Source organism: Pleurodeles waltl, chromosome 9, assembly GCF_031143425.1.
Source record: "Pleurodeles waltl isolate 20211129_DDA chromosome 9, aPleWal1.hap1.20221129, whole genome shotgun sequence".
NCBI classification, from domain to species: Eukaryota; Metazoa; Chordata; class Amphibia; order Caudata; family Salamandridae; genus Pleurodeles; species Pleurodeles waltl.
In genome coordinates this window covers 464,396,355-464,413,335 of record NC_090448.1, presented here as the reverse complement: position 1 = coordinate 464,413,335, position 16,981 = coordinate 464,396,355, and positions in this window count along the sequence as shown.

Below are 16,981 nucleotides of genomic sequence, written 5' to 3'. Positions count from 1 at the left end.
GCGGTGACCACCGCGCTGCTTGTCTGTACCGCCGTGGTGGTCGGAGTGTTAAAGTGGCTGTCTATGTTGGCGGTTTCCGCCACGGTCATAATTCCCTTTTTTTTGTCCGCCGGCCTGTTTGCGGTATTACCGCAGCTTTAACACCATCCACTAGGGTTGTTATGATCCCCTCAATGTCAGTCAGCCCCCAGTCTCTCGATCCTGATCCAGTTGCTCAGAACTGAGGGGGTGAGTATAGCCGCAATGCAGAATGCATACTTGCCAACAATACTGATGTAGACAAACCCATACTTGCAAACAATACTGATGTAGACGGTAGGCTACCACTTTTCTGACCGTCTTACTGCCTACCAATTTCAGCCACTTATCCCACAGCCTTCCAAAATGCCTGTTCAGACCTCTGCAAATTATTGCCCTTCATACAATGAAACAAATCAAAACATGCCACAAATGAGCATCCCTGGAAACTAGAATGTCTTCACATGCAAGAGGAAAGCAGGTAAGGGAGGGAGGGCTAGTTAAGGCACGAACAGATTTAGAGTGAAAATGTTTATGAATGACTATGGATAGTGTAAGCAAAAGGCAAAATTATTGTGAGGCTGATTTAGAGTTTGACTTGACAGATATCCAAGTCCACTTTATTACTAGTAGCATAGGATATAATTCACGTGTAATGTGATGGATGGATTAACTTTCACATTTGTGAAAAAGTATCCTTTAGCTGAACTCTAAATCAGACTCTGGCCCTCATTCTGACCCTGGCGGTCGGTGATAAAGCAGCGGCCAAGCCGCCAACAGGCCGGCGGTCTAAAATATGCAATTCTGACCCTGGCGGGAACCGCCAACACAGCCCGCCAACTTAACACTCCGACCGCCACAGCGGTACAAATAAACAGCGCGGCGGTTCCCGCCAACAGCCCGGCGGCAGACAAAGTACCGCCCACCCTATTACGACCCACCAATCTGCCACCTTTTCCGGGGCGGGAGCACCGCCGATAAGAACACGGCGGAAACAGACTACGAACGGGAAAACGCTCACCTCTACGCACTCCACGCGAGATTCCGGCAGTATGGAGCCAGAGTTACAGGTCATCCCCGCACTCCTATTCCTCCTCATATACCAGGAGCACGCCCGGCGGCGCGGAAGACATCGGTGAGTACTGCACCTACGACACAGGGGAGGGAAAAGATTACCGGCACACACCCACCCACCCACACCCACTACAACACACACATCAATGCATTCCCACAGATCACTGTCACAACCCACAAACCACCCCCCTCCGAAATAATGCAAAGACCAAAAGAAGAGATCATAAACGGGCAGATATATTGAAATATGTACGCCATTAATCCCAATAAATAAATAAACTATGTACAAAATATATACAGCTACTAAATGTAGTCCAACCACTGTCCGTGGATCACAGGGGTCCTGTGCAAAGGGGCAAGGCCCAGTCCCACGACAAGAACTCCACGGAGAGAACACTGCAGGGGCATCAGAAAGAAAATAGGACAGGCACCTCAGGGGGAAGGGAAGGGGGGGCACCTCAGCCACTTGAGTACACGACGCCAGATCCACGAGGGGACTCCATGACCACTGGGCCATCCTGGGGAGAGCAAAGCCACAGTCCATACAGTCCATACAGTGGGTGGCCTGCCCACTGGGCCATCCTGGGGAGAGCAAAGCCACAGTCCAAACAGTCCATACAGTGGGTGGCCTGCCCACTGGGCCATCCTGGGGAGAGCAAAGCCACAGTCCATACAGTCCATACAGTGGGTGGCCTGCCCACTGGGCCATCCTGGGGAGAGCAAAGCCACAGTCCATACAGTCCATACAGTGGGTGGCCTGCCCACTGGGCCATCCTGGGGAGAGCAAAGCCACAGTCCAAACAGTCCATACAGTGGGTGGCCTGCCCACTGGGCCATCCTGGGGAGAGCAAAGCCACAGTCCAAACAGTCCATACAGTGGGTGGCCTGCCCACTGGGCCATCCTGGGGAGAGCAAAGCCACAGTCCAAACAGTCCATACAGTGGGTGGCCTGCCCACTGGGCCATCCTGGGGAGAGCAAAGCCACAGTCCATACAGTCCATACAGTGGGTGGCCTGCCCACTGGGCCATCCTGGGGAGAGCAAAGCCACAGTCCAAACAGTCCATACAGTGGGTGGCCTGCCCACTGGGCCATCCTGGGGAGAGCAAAGCCACAGTCCATACAGTCCATAACAGACCCCACTGCCACTGGAGGAGGCAAGTTGGCCAGAGGACATCCTGCAGCCCTGCCCGAGATAGATCCTGCCCTGCCACGTCTGCCAAAGGGCCAGCGGTTCTTGCCCTGAAGGGCCCAGTTCAGCGGTTCTTGAGACGGCGGGGCCCAGTTCAGCGGTTCTTGAGACGGCGGGGCCCAGTTCAGCGGTTCTTGCCTTGAAGGGCCCAGTTCAGCGGTTCTTGCCTTGAAGGGCCCAGTTCAGCGGTTCTTGAGACGGCGGGGCCCAGTTCAGCGGTTCTTGCCTTGAAGGGCCCAGTTCAGCGGTTCTTGCCTTGAAGGGCCCAGTTCAGCGGTTCTTGAGACGGCGGGGCCCAGTTCAGCGGTTCTTGAGACGGCGGGGCCCAGTTCAGCGGTTCTTGCCTTGAAGGGCCCAGTTCAGCGGTTCTTGAGACGGCGGGGCCCAGTTCAGCAGTTCTTGCCTTGAAGGGCCCAGTTCAGCGGTTCTTGAGACGGCGGGGCCCAGTTCAGCGGTTCTTGCCTTGAAGGGCCCAGTTCAGCGGTTCTTGAGACGGCGGGGCCCAGTTCAGCGGTTCTTGAGACGGCGGGGCCCAGTTCAGCGGTTCTTGCCTTGAAGGGCCCAGTTCAGCGGTTCTTGCCTTGAAGGGCCCAGTTCAGTGGTTCTTGAGACGGCGGGGCCCAGTTCAGCGGTTCTTGAGACGGCGGGGCCCAGTTCAGCGGTTCTTGCCTTGAAGGGCCCAGTTCAGCGGTTCTTGAGACGGCGGGGCCCAGTTCAGCGGTTCTTGCCTTGAAGGGCCCAGTTCAGCGGTTCTTGAGACGGCGGACGGTCTATGGCCAACTGCTAAATGCCTGGTGGTGCCCTCCTGGGCAGCGGGGATGGTGCTCCTTCACTGCCCACCTGGGCTGTGGGTGGTGGGGCCCTCCTGGCCAGCTGGGCTGGGTCCTCCCTGGGCAGCGGCTATGGGGCTGGTGGGCTCTCCCGGGGCAGCTGTGCCGGTTCCTCCCGGGGCAGCGGCTATGGGGGTTGTGGGCTCCTCCTGGGCAGCAGGCCTGCTGCCTGACCTCTCCAACTTGCTGCCCTTGCCCTCCTTAGTCGTCGGCCTGTGGCCCTTTCCTCCCTTTGGAGCTGTGGCTGGTGACTGTCTCTGGGTGGTGTCCGGGGGGGATGTAGAAGGCGGGCTCCTGCGGCGCCCCTTCCGCCTTCTGCTCCTCTTCCCAGGGGGTGGGCTGGCTGTCCCCTTGCTGCTGGGCGAAGATCCAGACATGCGGGCTGGCGGGCTCCAATACCCCTGCACCCTTGTCAAGGGGGCTGCAGGGCTGGTGGTGGCTGAGGTGCTCTTCTTACCCCGACGAGAAGGAGGGGGGGGCTCAGGGTCAGGAAAGAAGTTAGTAGTGGCGAGGAAGAGCTTCTTGGGACAATGGAGAGTGGTAGGTACAGTGGGAATGGGAGTGGAGGGAGAGGATGTGGTTGTAGGTGAGTCACGTTTGCTGTCTTTGGGTGCAGGGGCAGGAGGGATAGGCTGTCGTGAGGTGGATGGCTGTTGGGTGGGTGGGTGGCTGCGTTTGTGTGGTGTGGAAGAGGGGGTGACAGACACAGTGGGAGAGGACACAGGGGACGTGTAAATGGCAGTGGGGGTGGTGACTGCACGTGTGCGGACTGGAGTGGAGGGTGTGCTGGTGATGGAAACACTGGCTGATGGTGAGGTGAATGGAGGTGTGAGTGTAGACGTCACAGGGAGGGAGGAGGGAGACGAGGAGGTGGGGGTCACAGAGGTGGTAGTGACTGTTGGCATGTCTGCATCGGAATGTTGCGTGTGTGAATGTCTGCGTGATCTGTGGTGCTTATGTTTGGATGAGCTTCTCTTGGGTGTTGAGGTGTGTGCAGGCTGGTCTGATGGTGTGGGTGGGACAGGCAGAGGAACAGGAGACTGGGAGGAGGGAGTTAGTAGAGGCAGGCAGGAGACAGGGACAATGGCTGCCGTCAGTGCTGAGGCCAGAGCCTGGAACGATCGCTGATGGGCAGCCTGACCCGAATGAATGCCCTCCAGGTACGCATTGCTGCGATGAACCTCCCTCTCCACCCCCTGGATGGCATTCAAAAGGGTAGTCTGCCCAACAATGAGCGTTCGGAGGAGGTCAATGACCTCCTCACTGAGGGCAGCGGGGGTAACAGGGGCAGGGCCTGAGGTGCCTGGGGCGAAGGAGATGCCCGGCTTCCTGGCAGAGCGGGCACGGGGCGAACGCTGAGGGGCTGCTGGGAGGGCGGAGATGGTGCGCTGGGTGGCGGCTGTACCTGTAATGGCGGGGGGCACGGATGGTGCCACCCCCGCAAGGGAGCCCCCTTCCGAGGACGTGTCCGTGTCGCTGCAGGGTCCAGTCGTCCCCGTCGTGGAGCTCCCCTCGCCCTCCGTCTCACTGGTCCAGTCTGACTCTGTGGCATGGCCCTCCTGGGCCATGTGAGATGCAGCTCCCTCCTGCCCCGATGCCACTTCTCCTCCGCCTGATGATGCTGATGCACACAAGCACAGAAAGACAAACAAAAAGGGGGGGGGAGAGAGAAATAAAGGGATATTGATTACATGGATCTCCGGTACAGTTAGCGGACATGACAGACACAGATGCCCCCTGCACTAAGTTGCGCACTTGGGGTCCGCTACGCATTCCGTGGAACATGCCCTACACGCCTAGAGTTGACAACTGCACCCATGGATGACACGGCCCAGGGATGGCTGTACTGACAAACTACTGAGGGTGGTGGCTGGGGACACAGGGGCTTACGGGGGTGCCCAGCCTACAGATATCGCCCTGGCCTAGGGGGACCCACAGCCCTCCTCCCCCACCCAGACACCTCCACTGCGCGACAACAGAGTAGATAATGCTTGTACTCACCCCCTTGTGTCTGCTGTGCTGCCCTCACGCGCCCATCCAAATCAGGGTAGGCCACCGCCAGGATCTGGAACATCAGGGGGCTCAGTTGACGGCAGGCACCCCGCCTACGTTGGGAGGCCATCCCCAGCAGAGACTCGGCGGTCTTCTTGGTCCCGCGGCGGATGTCCTCCCACCTCTTGCGGCAGTGGGTGCCCCGTCGATGGTGGACCCCCAGGGCCCGGACTTCCTTGGCGATGGCACGCCAAATCCCGATCTTCTCATGGGCGCGGACCTATGTGACACGTACAGGGAGGGAGAAATACCACGTTCAAGTTACTCAGCATTTTCCTTTCCAGTGGCCCAACGCCCCCCATCCCCGCCAGGCCCCCCGCCAGGCCCCCAGCCATGCCCAACATGCCCCCCATCCCCGCCAGGCCCCCCGCCAGGCCCAACATGCCCCCCATCCCCGCCAGGCCCCCCGCCAGGCCCAACATGCCCCCCATCCCCGCCAGGCCCCCCGCCAGGCCCCCCGCCATGCCCAACATGCCCCCCATCCCCGCCAGGCCCCCCGCCATGCCCAACATGCCCCCCATCCCCGCCAGGCCCCCCGCCAGGCCCAACATGCCCCCCATCCCCGCCAGGCCCCCCGCCAGGCCCCCCGCCATGCCCAACATGCCCCCCATCCCCGCCAGGCCCCCCGCCAGGTCCAACATGCCCCCCATCCCCGCAAGGCCCCCCGCCAGGCCCCCCGCCATGCCCAACATGCCCCCCATCCCCGCCAGGCCCCCCGCCAGGCCCCCCGCCAGCCCCAACATGCCCCCCATCCCCGCCAGGCCCCCCGCCAGGCCCAACATGCCCCCCATCCCCGCCAGGCCCCCCGCCAGGCCCCCCGCCATGCCCAACATGCCCCCCATCCCCGCCAGGCCCCCCGCCAGGCCCCCCGCCAGCCCCAACATGCCCCCCATCCCCGCCAGGCCCCCGCCAGGCCCAACATGCCCCCCATCCCCGCCAGGCCCCCCGCCAGGCCCCCCGCCAGCCCCAACATGCCCCCCATCCCCGCCAGGCCCCCAAGCCAGCCAGTGGCCCCAAATCCAGATAGAATTAAACTCACTTGTTGGTCTGGAGGACCGTAGAGTAGCGCATACTGGGGGAGGACCCCATCCACAAGTTTCTCCAACTCCTCTCCAGTGAAGGCAGGGGCCCTTTCCCCAGTCGCAGCAGCCATTGTCCCTTCCAGACCGAGGTCACAGCAACACTTGCAGTATAGGTCCTCTCCTGTGAAAGTTCAAGTCGCAAGTGGATAAGTAGATAGAAAATGGCGGTCACGTCCGCGGCGGTGCGTACCGCGGCGGTGCGTCCCGCCACCACCGGCGCCCTTCGCCATTGGCTCCTGAAACCCATAGGCTTCAATGTTAACCAATGCGGCTTCGCGCCGCGGTCTTCGCCCGCCGCCCGCCGCGGTGTGCCACGCCAGCGCATTGACCTCACATCCCATTGTCACACTTCACAGGTCAGGCAGCCGCCATTTCCAGGGCCCACATGGCTCAATTTCAACTGCGTCACACAGGCCTAGGCCTTGCATAGCCACTCAGACACGCCATTCACTGCATAGAGAATCGTATACTGTGCTAGCTGTGAGTACGTACCTGTGGGTTGCCTGACTGTGTGCTCCATGTTGTCCTTCCTAGGCACCGTCCGCTGGGTTGGGCGAGGAGACGGATGAATCCTCCTGTGTACCGACCGCTGGTGGACTTGTCGACAATGGAAGAACGCCACATTATCCTGACCTACCGTCTTAACCGTGCCACTATCCATGAACTGTGTGCCCGGCTGGAGCCCGACCTGATGTCCCCCATCCGCCAACCCACAGGGATTCCCCCTCTGGTGCAGGTCATGTCAGTACTCCATTTCTTGGCAAGTGGGTCATTTCAGACAACCGTGGGAATTGCTTCCGGGATGTCTCAGCCCATGTTTTCAAAGGTGTTATCCAGAGTGTTGTCTGCCCTGATGAAATCCGTGAGGAACTACATCATTTTCCCTGAGGTGGGCGAATTGGCTACAGTGAAGGGTGATTTCTACGCCCTTGGACATATTCCCAACGTAATTGGTGCCATTGATGGGACCCATGTGGCTTTGGTTCCCCCAAGAGACAGGGGGCAGGTGTACAGGAACAGAAAAAGTTACCATTCAATGAACATCCAGGTGGTGTGTTTGGCTGACCAGTACATCTCGCATGTAAATGCCAAATTCCCAGGGTCAGTGCATGACGCCTACATCCTGAGGAATAGCAGCATCCCTTACGTGATGGAACAGCTACAGAGACACCGTGTATGGCTAGTGGGGGACTCTGGGTACCCCAACCTGTCGTGGCTACTGACCCCAGTAAGGAATCCCCGGACCAGGGCAGAGGAACGGTACAATGAGGCCCATGGGCGTACTAGGAGGGTGATCGAACGCACCTTTGGCCTCCTAAAGGCCAGGTTTCGCTGCCTGCATATGACCGGTGGATCCCTAATGTACTCACCTAAGAAGGTGTGTCACATCATCGTGGCCTGCTGCATGCTTCACAACCTGGCTTTGCGCCGCCAGGTGCCTTTCCTGCAGGAGGATGGTCGAGACGGTGGTGTTGTGGCAGCGGTGGAACCTGAGGAGAGTGACGAGGAGGAAGACGACGGGGCTGAAACAGACAACAGGGACAGAATCATTGAACAGTACTTCCAATAGGACACAGGTAACATTTCAAAGATAATTTAGTAAATGTTAACTACTCTGCAGCATCTCTGCTGCCTGTCTATTTGCCCCAGTGTATGATGACTGAGTTTTGGCTTTTCCCTCCCTATTTCAGATCTGGGGTCCCCACTACGAGTCCTGTGCTTCGTTTCCCCATGGACTACAGCTTTGTGGCAGCTGTTTGTTGACTTCACCATGTACAAGGACATATTTGCACTGTCATGTCAATTACAATCTATTGAAATCACAGCCAGACTCCTGATATTTTGGTGCAAAATAGGTGTTTATTGAAGTGCTCAAAATGGGATGGGTGGTTTCAAGTGGGTGGGGGCTATGGTGAAGGAATGTCCATGGCAGAGTCCAGAGTAACAGTCACACAGGTGCATTGTCCAGAGGCCTGTGGAGAGATGGAGCATGGGCAGTTCGAGGATGGACAGGGTGACAATGTGGGACAGTGGGATGACATCAGGTGGTATCCATTGCTGGCGGGGGTCTTGACATCCTACTCTGTCTTGCGAGATCTCAGGGCCCTCTTGCGGGGTGGTTCTTCTCCTGCAGGAGGTGGGGGTCTGGTGGGCTGCTGCTGTGCGGGGGCCTCATGTCCACTAGCGCCGGCGGAGGTGGATGGCTGTTCTTGGTCCAGGCTAGTGGCAGGGGCCCTTGGGTGTTGTTCAGTGTCCGCCCTGCTGTTTACGAGGTCCTGCAGCAGCCCTACCATGGTAACCAGGGTGGTGTTGATGGCTCGGATGTCCTCCCTGTACCCCCGATAGTGTTCCTCCTGCAGCACCTGGATCTCCTGGAACCGGGCCAGTACCGTCGCCATCGTCTCCTGGGAGCGGTTGTATGCTCCCATGATGGTGGTGAGGACCTCGTGGAGAGTGGGTTCCCTGGGCCTCTCCTCCCCCCCCTGTCGCACAGCTGCCCGCCGAGTTGCCCTGTTTCCCTGGGCCTCTGCCCCCTGGCCGGTGTGCCCACTACCACTGCTCCCAGGTCCCTGTTGTTGTTGGGGTGGTGGGTTATCCTGGGTGCCCTGTAGTGGTAGACACACCGCAGATTGACGCGCCCTGGAGACAGAGGCATGGGCCCGCTGGGTGGGAGCTGTGCTGGTGTTCCCAGAGGGGTTAGGGTCTATAGTGGCCTGTGCCTGTGTGAGGGGAACCGACTGTCCAGAGGTCCCCGATGGTCCGGGCTGGTCATCGGTGTCCAGATCGACAGAGCTGCTGTCATCGCTGACGGCCTCTTGGGTGGGGGGTGTGGATAATTCTGGCCCCTCCGCCGCGGTGTGTTGACGGTCGGGTCCTGCAGGGGTATAGAGGTATGGTTATAGTTTCAATGTGTGGCATATGGGTGTATCTGTGGGTTCCCGTGTCCCCAAGTGCTGGCATTCGTGTGTGGGGGCTTTGGTGAGGGTGGCTTGTGGGGGGGATGTGTATATGCATTGGGCATGCTTTGGTGATGGGTGTCCATGCTTAGTGGACGCATGCAGGCCTAGGTTTTGGGATGTGTGGGTTGTGATGGTGAGACATTGGCGGGGAATAGGTGTGCTGGGGGTGGGGGTGAGGATGGTGGTGGGGGTGAGGATGGTGGTGGGGGTGATGGTGGGGGTGAGGGTGGGGGTGGGGGTGAGGGTGGGGTTCGAGGATGGGGGTGAGGGTTGGGGTCTGATTTGGCATGCAGGTGGGGGGGAAGCAGTATTGAAGCTTCAACTTACCAGTATCCATTCCTCCGCCGACTCCTGCGAGGCCGTCAGGATGCAGGATGTTCAAGACTTCCTCCTCCCATGATGTGAATTGTGGGGGTTGAGGTGGGGGTCCTCCGCCAGTCTTCTGCACGGCGATGTTGTGCCTGGATACCATGGAACGCACCTTCCCCCGTAGGTCATTCCATCGCTTCCTGATGTCTTCCCGATTTCTGGGGTGCTGTCCCACTGCGTTCACCCTGTCGACAATCCTCTGCCATAGCTCCGTCCTCCGGGCAATGCTGGTGTATTGTATCTGTGTGCCGAACAGCTGGGGCTCTACACGAACGATTTCCTCCACCATAACCCTGAGTTCTTCGTCTGTGAAGCGGGGTTGTCTTTGGGGTGCCATAGGGTGGTGTGTATGATGTGTGGGGTGGAGTATGTGTATTTAAGTGAGTTGAGTGTGGTGGTGTGTGTTGTTTTGTGTGTGGATAGTGTGTGGGTGATGGTGTTGAGTGGCTGTGGCTGTTATGTTTTGGATGCTGGTGTCTCGCTCTTGCCTTCTTTACGAATTTTTAAGCGTAGGGGTTTGTGGGTGATGTGGGTGGGTGTTTTATATTGTATTGTGTGTGTGGGAGTGGTGTGTGTATGTGTATCAGGTGTGTGGGATTCAAATCGTCCAATGTGGGTGAGTTTTGTTCGTTTGTGTGTATTCTGACCGCGCCGGTGTGTCCCGCCAATGGAATACCGCGTTTGAATGACCGCCGCGTGGATTCGTGGGTCGTAATGGCATGGGCGTATTTCTGTTGGCGTGGCGGTGGAGGTTTGGTCACCTCCACCTTTCCGCCGACCGCTGGTCTGGCGGTCTGTTGTGGCGGTCGGATTTTCGGAGGTTTGCCTTCTGCGGGTCAGAATGACCGTGGCGGGTTTCCGCGACCGCGGCGGGATTATGGAGGATTTCTGACCGGCGGTAGGCGCCTTTTACCGCCGAGGTCAGAATGACCCCCTCTGTGTCTATAAAGTATTTGAATTTGATCTTTGCAATTGCCACTTTGTCTGTGTCATGAGCAAAAGGCCTGATTTACAGTTATGCAGACTAGTTACTCCATTGCAAACATGACAGATAATCCATAAACTTTATTACAAGAGCATTATATCCTTTGGCACTTGTAAAATGGACAGGATATCCGTCTTGTTTGTGACCGGGTAACCCTTGAGCCAAACTGTAAATTAGGGGTGGATGATAAATTCCACTCTGCCAGCAGAGTTGGCAGAGTTTTGGCCAGTCCGTGTTATGCATGTAAAGTAGAGTTCCGGGCAAATTCCACTGACCACTGCATGCAGAGATTTTTCTCATGCGCAGCTTGCCAACAGTAAGTTGGAGAGTTCATATTGGCATCCCCAATTGCAATTTTCATGTGCTAGGAAAGCACCTGGTGAGATTTTCCCAAGTGGGCGGTTGCTGGAAATTGCAACCATTCGCGTTGAGAAATCTGCCGTTCGAGTAGAAAATCAACTCGAGTGCAGCAAAATCAGCCCGAGCAGCAGCGCCTGTGGCGTCCCCTGTGGTGCTATTCATGCTGTTTTTCTGGGGTGGAGTAAGCTCCAGGTAGTAAAATAATCAGCGTGGCATGCCAATTTCAGCCCACTCGTGGAACTCCACAGAATCTCAGAGTTTTCATGTAACTCTGTGGTGAAAGTCCACAAGTTGCACCCACCCCTACTGTAAATAAGGCTGTATGTCTGTGTTTAACTAACAGGCTGTGTTGAACTTTCATCTCATGCAACACTTTAGGGGTGTATTTATCCACCCTAACACCTCACTGCCTCTGGTAGATATGGAAAACATAGTTCAGTGTTTTTCTCTTTACATTCTCACCATTTTTTATTCTATTTGTAGTCAATACCTTTTCTTAGAACGCCTGCCTCCTAACAAGCAATGATACTGTCCTATTAAAATTTGTAGCCAATTGTTAAAATGATTTGAAATTTCATGTTTTTATTGCAAGCATATGGTCATCATTTAAATACAATGGCATATTTTATTTTATTAAAAGGTTTTTATCATGCTTATGACTTCTGCTTTCAATAACAAATACAAATAAATTTAACATTTGCATCAGCTTACCAATGCAAAACCTATTGGCTTTGACAGTCCTTGTTGGAAATGATGTGTGGCCAGAACAATTGTTGAGAGAAATTAGCCTGTTGCCAGTTCCTGCCTACTACATCATGAGTTGGATAGGAATACCCTTTCAGTGTCAAAATGTAATTTACATTGATGCTATCACTGTATAATGTGCAATAAACTTTCTAGTGATGTCATCATTATGCAGAATTGCAAATCCTGAAAAGTCCTACCTCTTTTGTTTAGAGAATGTTAGCAAGTATGAGAATGGTAGCGTTCTATTTCCACTTTGGCAATAGCCCTGGAGTCTGCCAAGCATAATCATCAGTTCTTAACTGCCTTTAAGTAAGAAATTGTCAGAACCCCTTTTAGATGGCTACCGGGAAAACAGGGATTACTGGGCTCAACCTTGGGAATGGAGGCCTTTTACTTCTGCTGCCCAGTGCCTAACTTCCTATGGTCTCTGAGTAACTGGGCCTAGTACTACCCCTTCAACATTTGACTCTCAGCGAAGGTGGTTGTTGAGCTATTGGTCCAAACAGTCTCAATTGCAATGGGCAACAGTCTCAACAGTCTCACTGCAATGGGCGATGGCCCAAAAGTTTCAGTGCCCCCTACTGTCATACGGAGGTCATAGACATAAGCAGCAGCCCCAGTGAGATCCGTGACACCAGGCAATGGCTGGTAAGTTCAAGGCAGTCCCGATGGAGGTTACTGACTTCTGCCAGAGAATGGACAGCTCTCTCACAACACTGGACCTGAATGAACCAGGCACCTCACAATCCACTCACCGTTGTTCACTTGCTAGGATCTCCACTGGGCTTTGGTACTTCCAGGCTCTGTCCTCCTCCTCACAGAGAACGCTGGTTCTGGCAGGCAGGCAGAAGGTTGGTGTTCCAGGCACATGGGAAGTGTTCTTGTCTCCTGCAGGATGTCCACTGATCCAGATAGGAAACTGGCATCCCTGGGTCACCATTCCTGGTTGCAGCAGCTTGATATCTTGGCAGTCTCCTTTCTCCTGATAAATAGTCCTGTTGAAGGCTACATGTGCACAATTTAAACAAATACAATATAATATCGGCATAAGGTATGCCTGTACCCTAAATGATTTCACACCATTTACCAGAACAGGGACCCTGCTGTGACACTGACAGAGTGGATTTTATACACCTGCTTTTGTGCTGCACACTGGGGAATCCATCTGGAAGGCTGTGCTCCAATGGTTAAGGCATGTTACAGGATGGTTCATACAGAGGCAGATTACCCAAAGTCTGCTGGGTCTGATGCCAGTGAATCCCAAGAAGGCCTTCAGTAGGATATAAGCACTGTTGAATCTGGCCTTTTTTGTAGTTATTCCCAAACTTTTTGCCTTTTTCCTCCTTTATTTTCCAACCTGTTTATGTTGGCTTTAAAACTCTGGGCACTTTACCTCTACTTATTTGATCTACTAGTAACTCAATAGTATAAGGCTGTAAATCAAATGCTACCAATGAGCCTGCAGCACAGATTGTGCCACCCAAATGGGTAGCCCAGCCAGCATGTCTCAAACCTGCCACTGCAATGTGTGTGTGTGCATTTTTAAACTGCCATTTCGTCCTGGCAAGTGCACCCACTTGCCAGGCCCAAACCTTCCCTTTTACTACATGTAAGTCACTCCTAAAGTAGGCCCAAGACAGTCTCGTGGGCAGAGAGCAGTGTATTTAAAAGGTAGGGCATGTACTGTTGTGTGTTTTACATGTCCTAATAGGCGAATACTGCTAAATCTGTTTTTCACTACGGCAAGGCATATTTCTCTCATAGCTTGAAATACATTTAAAGTGTAATTTCCCATTGGGAGCAGGTAGTAATGTGGAATTTGGGGGTTCTGAACTCACAATTTTGGTAAAGTTGTTTTTTGAACTGTGAGTTTGTTTTTGAAATGTGAGTTTGAACCGTGAGTTGGTTTTTGAACTGTGAGTTTGATAATGGCAATTTTAGAAAGTGGTCATTTTCTTGCTTAACCATTCTGTGCCTCTGTCTGTCTGCTGAATACATGTCTGGTTCAGGATGACAGATAGGCTGTTTGTGCAGTCACTCTAGACCAATGGTTCGTAACCTTTTGACTTCTGTGGACCCATACTTTATAATTACCGAAACTCAGGGATCCCTACTGAATCATTATTGGAATCCAGGTACCCCCGATTGAGTCATTACTGGAAGCTAGGGACCCAGGACTAAACAACTATTTATGATTTGACCCACAAAACAATACATAAAAAACACAAAAACAAGCATTCCATTAAACACATACAAAAATAATAACACATTTCATTTAATTTGCAAACAAATAAAAAAAAATAATAGAAAGGTTGGAGCTTTTCGAAATTCAATTGAAGCCACGCATCATCCATACTGTGGGCCTCAATATGACTCTGGCGGCCGGCAGTAGGCTGGCGGTAACACCGCCAACAGGCTGGTGGTGTTGCTCCAGCTATTATGACCACGGCGTAATAGCCACAGCCATACCGCCGGCCCCTCCAACATACCGCCAGGCTTCTGCCTAGCGGTCATTTATGAGTCCCTGACCGCCAGCCTGCCACGGCAGTAAACATTGCTATGGAAAGGCTGGCGATAAGGGGGACTTGGGGTGCCCCTGCACTACCCATGCACTTGGCATGGGCAGTGCAGGGGACCCCAGGCATAGCCCTGTCGCGCATTTCACTGCCAGAATTGTGGGCAGTGAAATGCGCAACGGGTACTACTGCACCCGATGCGCATCAGCATTTCCGGTGGCTCTATTACGAGCCGGCAGCAATGTTGATGTGACTTTTCCGCTGGGCCAGCGGACAGAAACACTGTTACGGTCCGCTGGCCCAGTCATAATAGGGAGCCAGGAATACCGCCGGCACTGGCAGTTTTCTGGTTCCCACAGCCTCGGCGGTCTTTTTAAAAGACCGCCGAAGTTGTAATGAGGGCCTATATTCTGTTTGATGCACCTGCACTGCTCCCATGAATCAAAATTAGATTACTACTTTAATTTTTTGCTTCTAATTGCAGATTTCTTGACATTTACAATATGTTCTAAAATTTTCACTTGGACATTTAGCCACTTTATTTGTATACATTTTATTAATCTGTTAATATTAGCCAATTTTCTAAGCAGTCATGGACCCCCTGAGGAGGCTTCACAGACCCACATGGGTCCACGTACCACAGGTTGGGAACCACTGCTCTAGACAGTCACACAAATGGAGCTGAGGTGTGTCCTGCATGTCCTGATGGCCCATCACCAGGCTGATGGGTCTTCCTGACCTAGAGTTGTGGGGAAAGCTGACACTTGCACCTGAATAGGGATGTGCCTGTCCTCACACAAAGCAGTCTCCAACCCCCTGATGTGTGTCTAGGGCCAGGGCAGAGGAAGGCAGGGTTGTGTACACTACAAAGACTTCTCTTTGACATTTACCTACTTCAAAGACAGAAATGGGTATACGTATTGGACCTCTGACACCACATAGAGCACTTCTGGACCGAGAACATTCTGCCATGAAGAAGAGCTGGATGCTGTAGGAGGAACTGCCACTCTGCCTGTTGATTTGTTGTGATTGCCTGCTGCTTCTGTCCTGGAGTGAAAGGCTGGACTTTGCTTTCTACATCCCGCTTTCCAAGGTTCTCCGAGGGCTTGAACGGAGCTTGCATCCTGTTAAGTACTCTCAGGGCCATCAAAGTCTTCATCTGCCAGCACCTGGGTTCTTTTGCTGAGAGTCCTGACTTTACAACTGATGCCAAATCCTGTACGGGAACTTTGGGAGTGAGTTCTGGTACAACTAGGAAGAAACAGTTACATTGACTTCCAGAGCGTCTTCGGAACCGGTGCCACTCCCCGACTCTACGCCGCTGCCTACACCAGAGTTGTGATCCCCACTGAGTGCAACAACCATGACCTACAACACAGGCCCCGAAGCCGCACCTCCGAAGTCCCACCACAGTGTTAGACCAAAGTGCTGTGTCACCGATGTACGTGACACCTGTCTCAGACTCCACCGCTGCACCTGTGGCCCCGTGGTATAGTCGCAACACCACAAAGTCGACTCCTCGCATCTTGACCTGCTGGATTCATTGACCCCACCTTGTTGTAATTACCTCCCCTGGCATCTGTAAGGAAACAATGCCTCACACCCCCTGCCTAGCAGTAAGGAACCGACTCCTCACTTACCCCGGTGGCAGGAAAGAACCAATGCCACACAGGCGCCAGCAACACTGTTATGCTGCAACGTCTTTGTTTTCTCATCATTTTCCAAGATAGTGAAATGAGATTGAGGTAACTCCATAGCCAGCCCGCGCTTGCTCACTGTTGATACTGGACTGTTGGAAACTACTCTGCAACCGTACTACATTTAATATTTCAAAATGTGTATCTTTACTTGTGCATGTTGGATTTTTGTTGTTTGGTCTTCTTTTACTCAGGTAAATATCACCTATTATTCTAAACTGGTGTGGTGTCTTTTTGTAATGTTTTCACAGTGTTACTCACATTGTCTCTGAGATAAGTGAGTCCCAACATGGACAGGGTGCAAAACACTGCCAACTATAGTCCCTATTTCTAAATGCACTATTGGGGGTTATGGTTCCACAAAGATGCCTTGCAATACACTGGCTTAGCCCTTGACCCCTGATGAATGATAACTGGACAAAAGATCTGATTGAGTAGGCGGGAACGGAGGAGGCGCATATGAGAAGAAGAGATAGGAACCAGGAGATGCTCTTAAGGCCTGGGGAGCACTTACACAGGCACTATCTGAGCCATCTGAAGCAGCTTGTCCCAGCACAGGGAGTGGGGAGGTTAGATCATGACATCTACCCTGGGTGGACAGACTGAATATCTTTGCCCAAGGCTGACGCACATGGCACACATATACATAATGACATAAGATACCTTTTACTGATCTATCTTCTGATTAGACACTGAAGGACACACACATGACAAACAATTGCATACAAACAGGATATGTACGAGCTATAAACTCAATGGGAAGGGAGGGGGGCTTAGGGGATTTGATGCTCTAGATCGACAATGTTTTTATAAGATAAAAAGTAAACATGAACTGATGCCACAACTGCACTAAATGGCAATGTGTATATTAACTGTCCCTGACTCAGGTTGGCATTCAACTGCTTTTCAAGACTATCCATGTGCCAACTAACCCAGATCATGTGGTTCTCATGCTTTTCTATGCCTGTAAATGGAATGCACCTGGTTTGGGGAACGATGTGTAAGTTACCCTTGATGCTAAATATTGCATTCCACCTAAATGCTAATAAAGAAATACTTTAAAAAACAGTCCTGTTGCACTAAGTGTGGGGCTTATGCTCC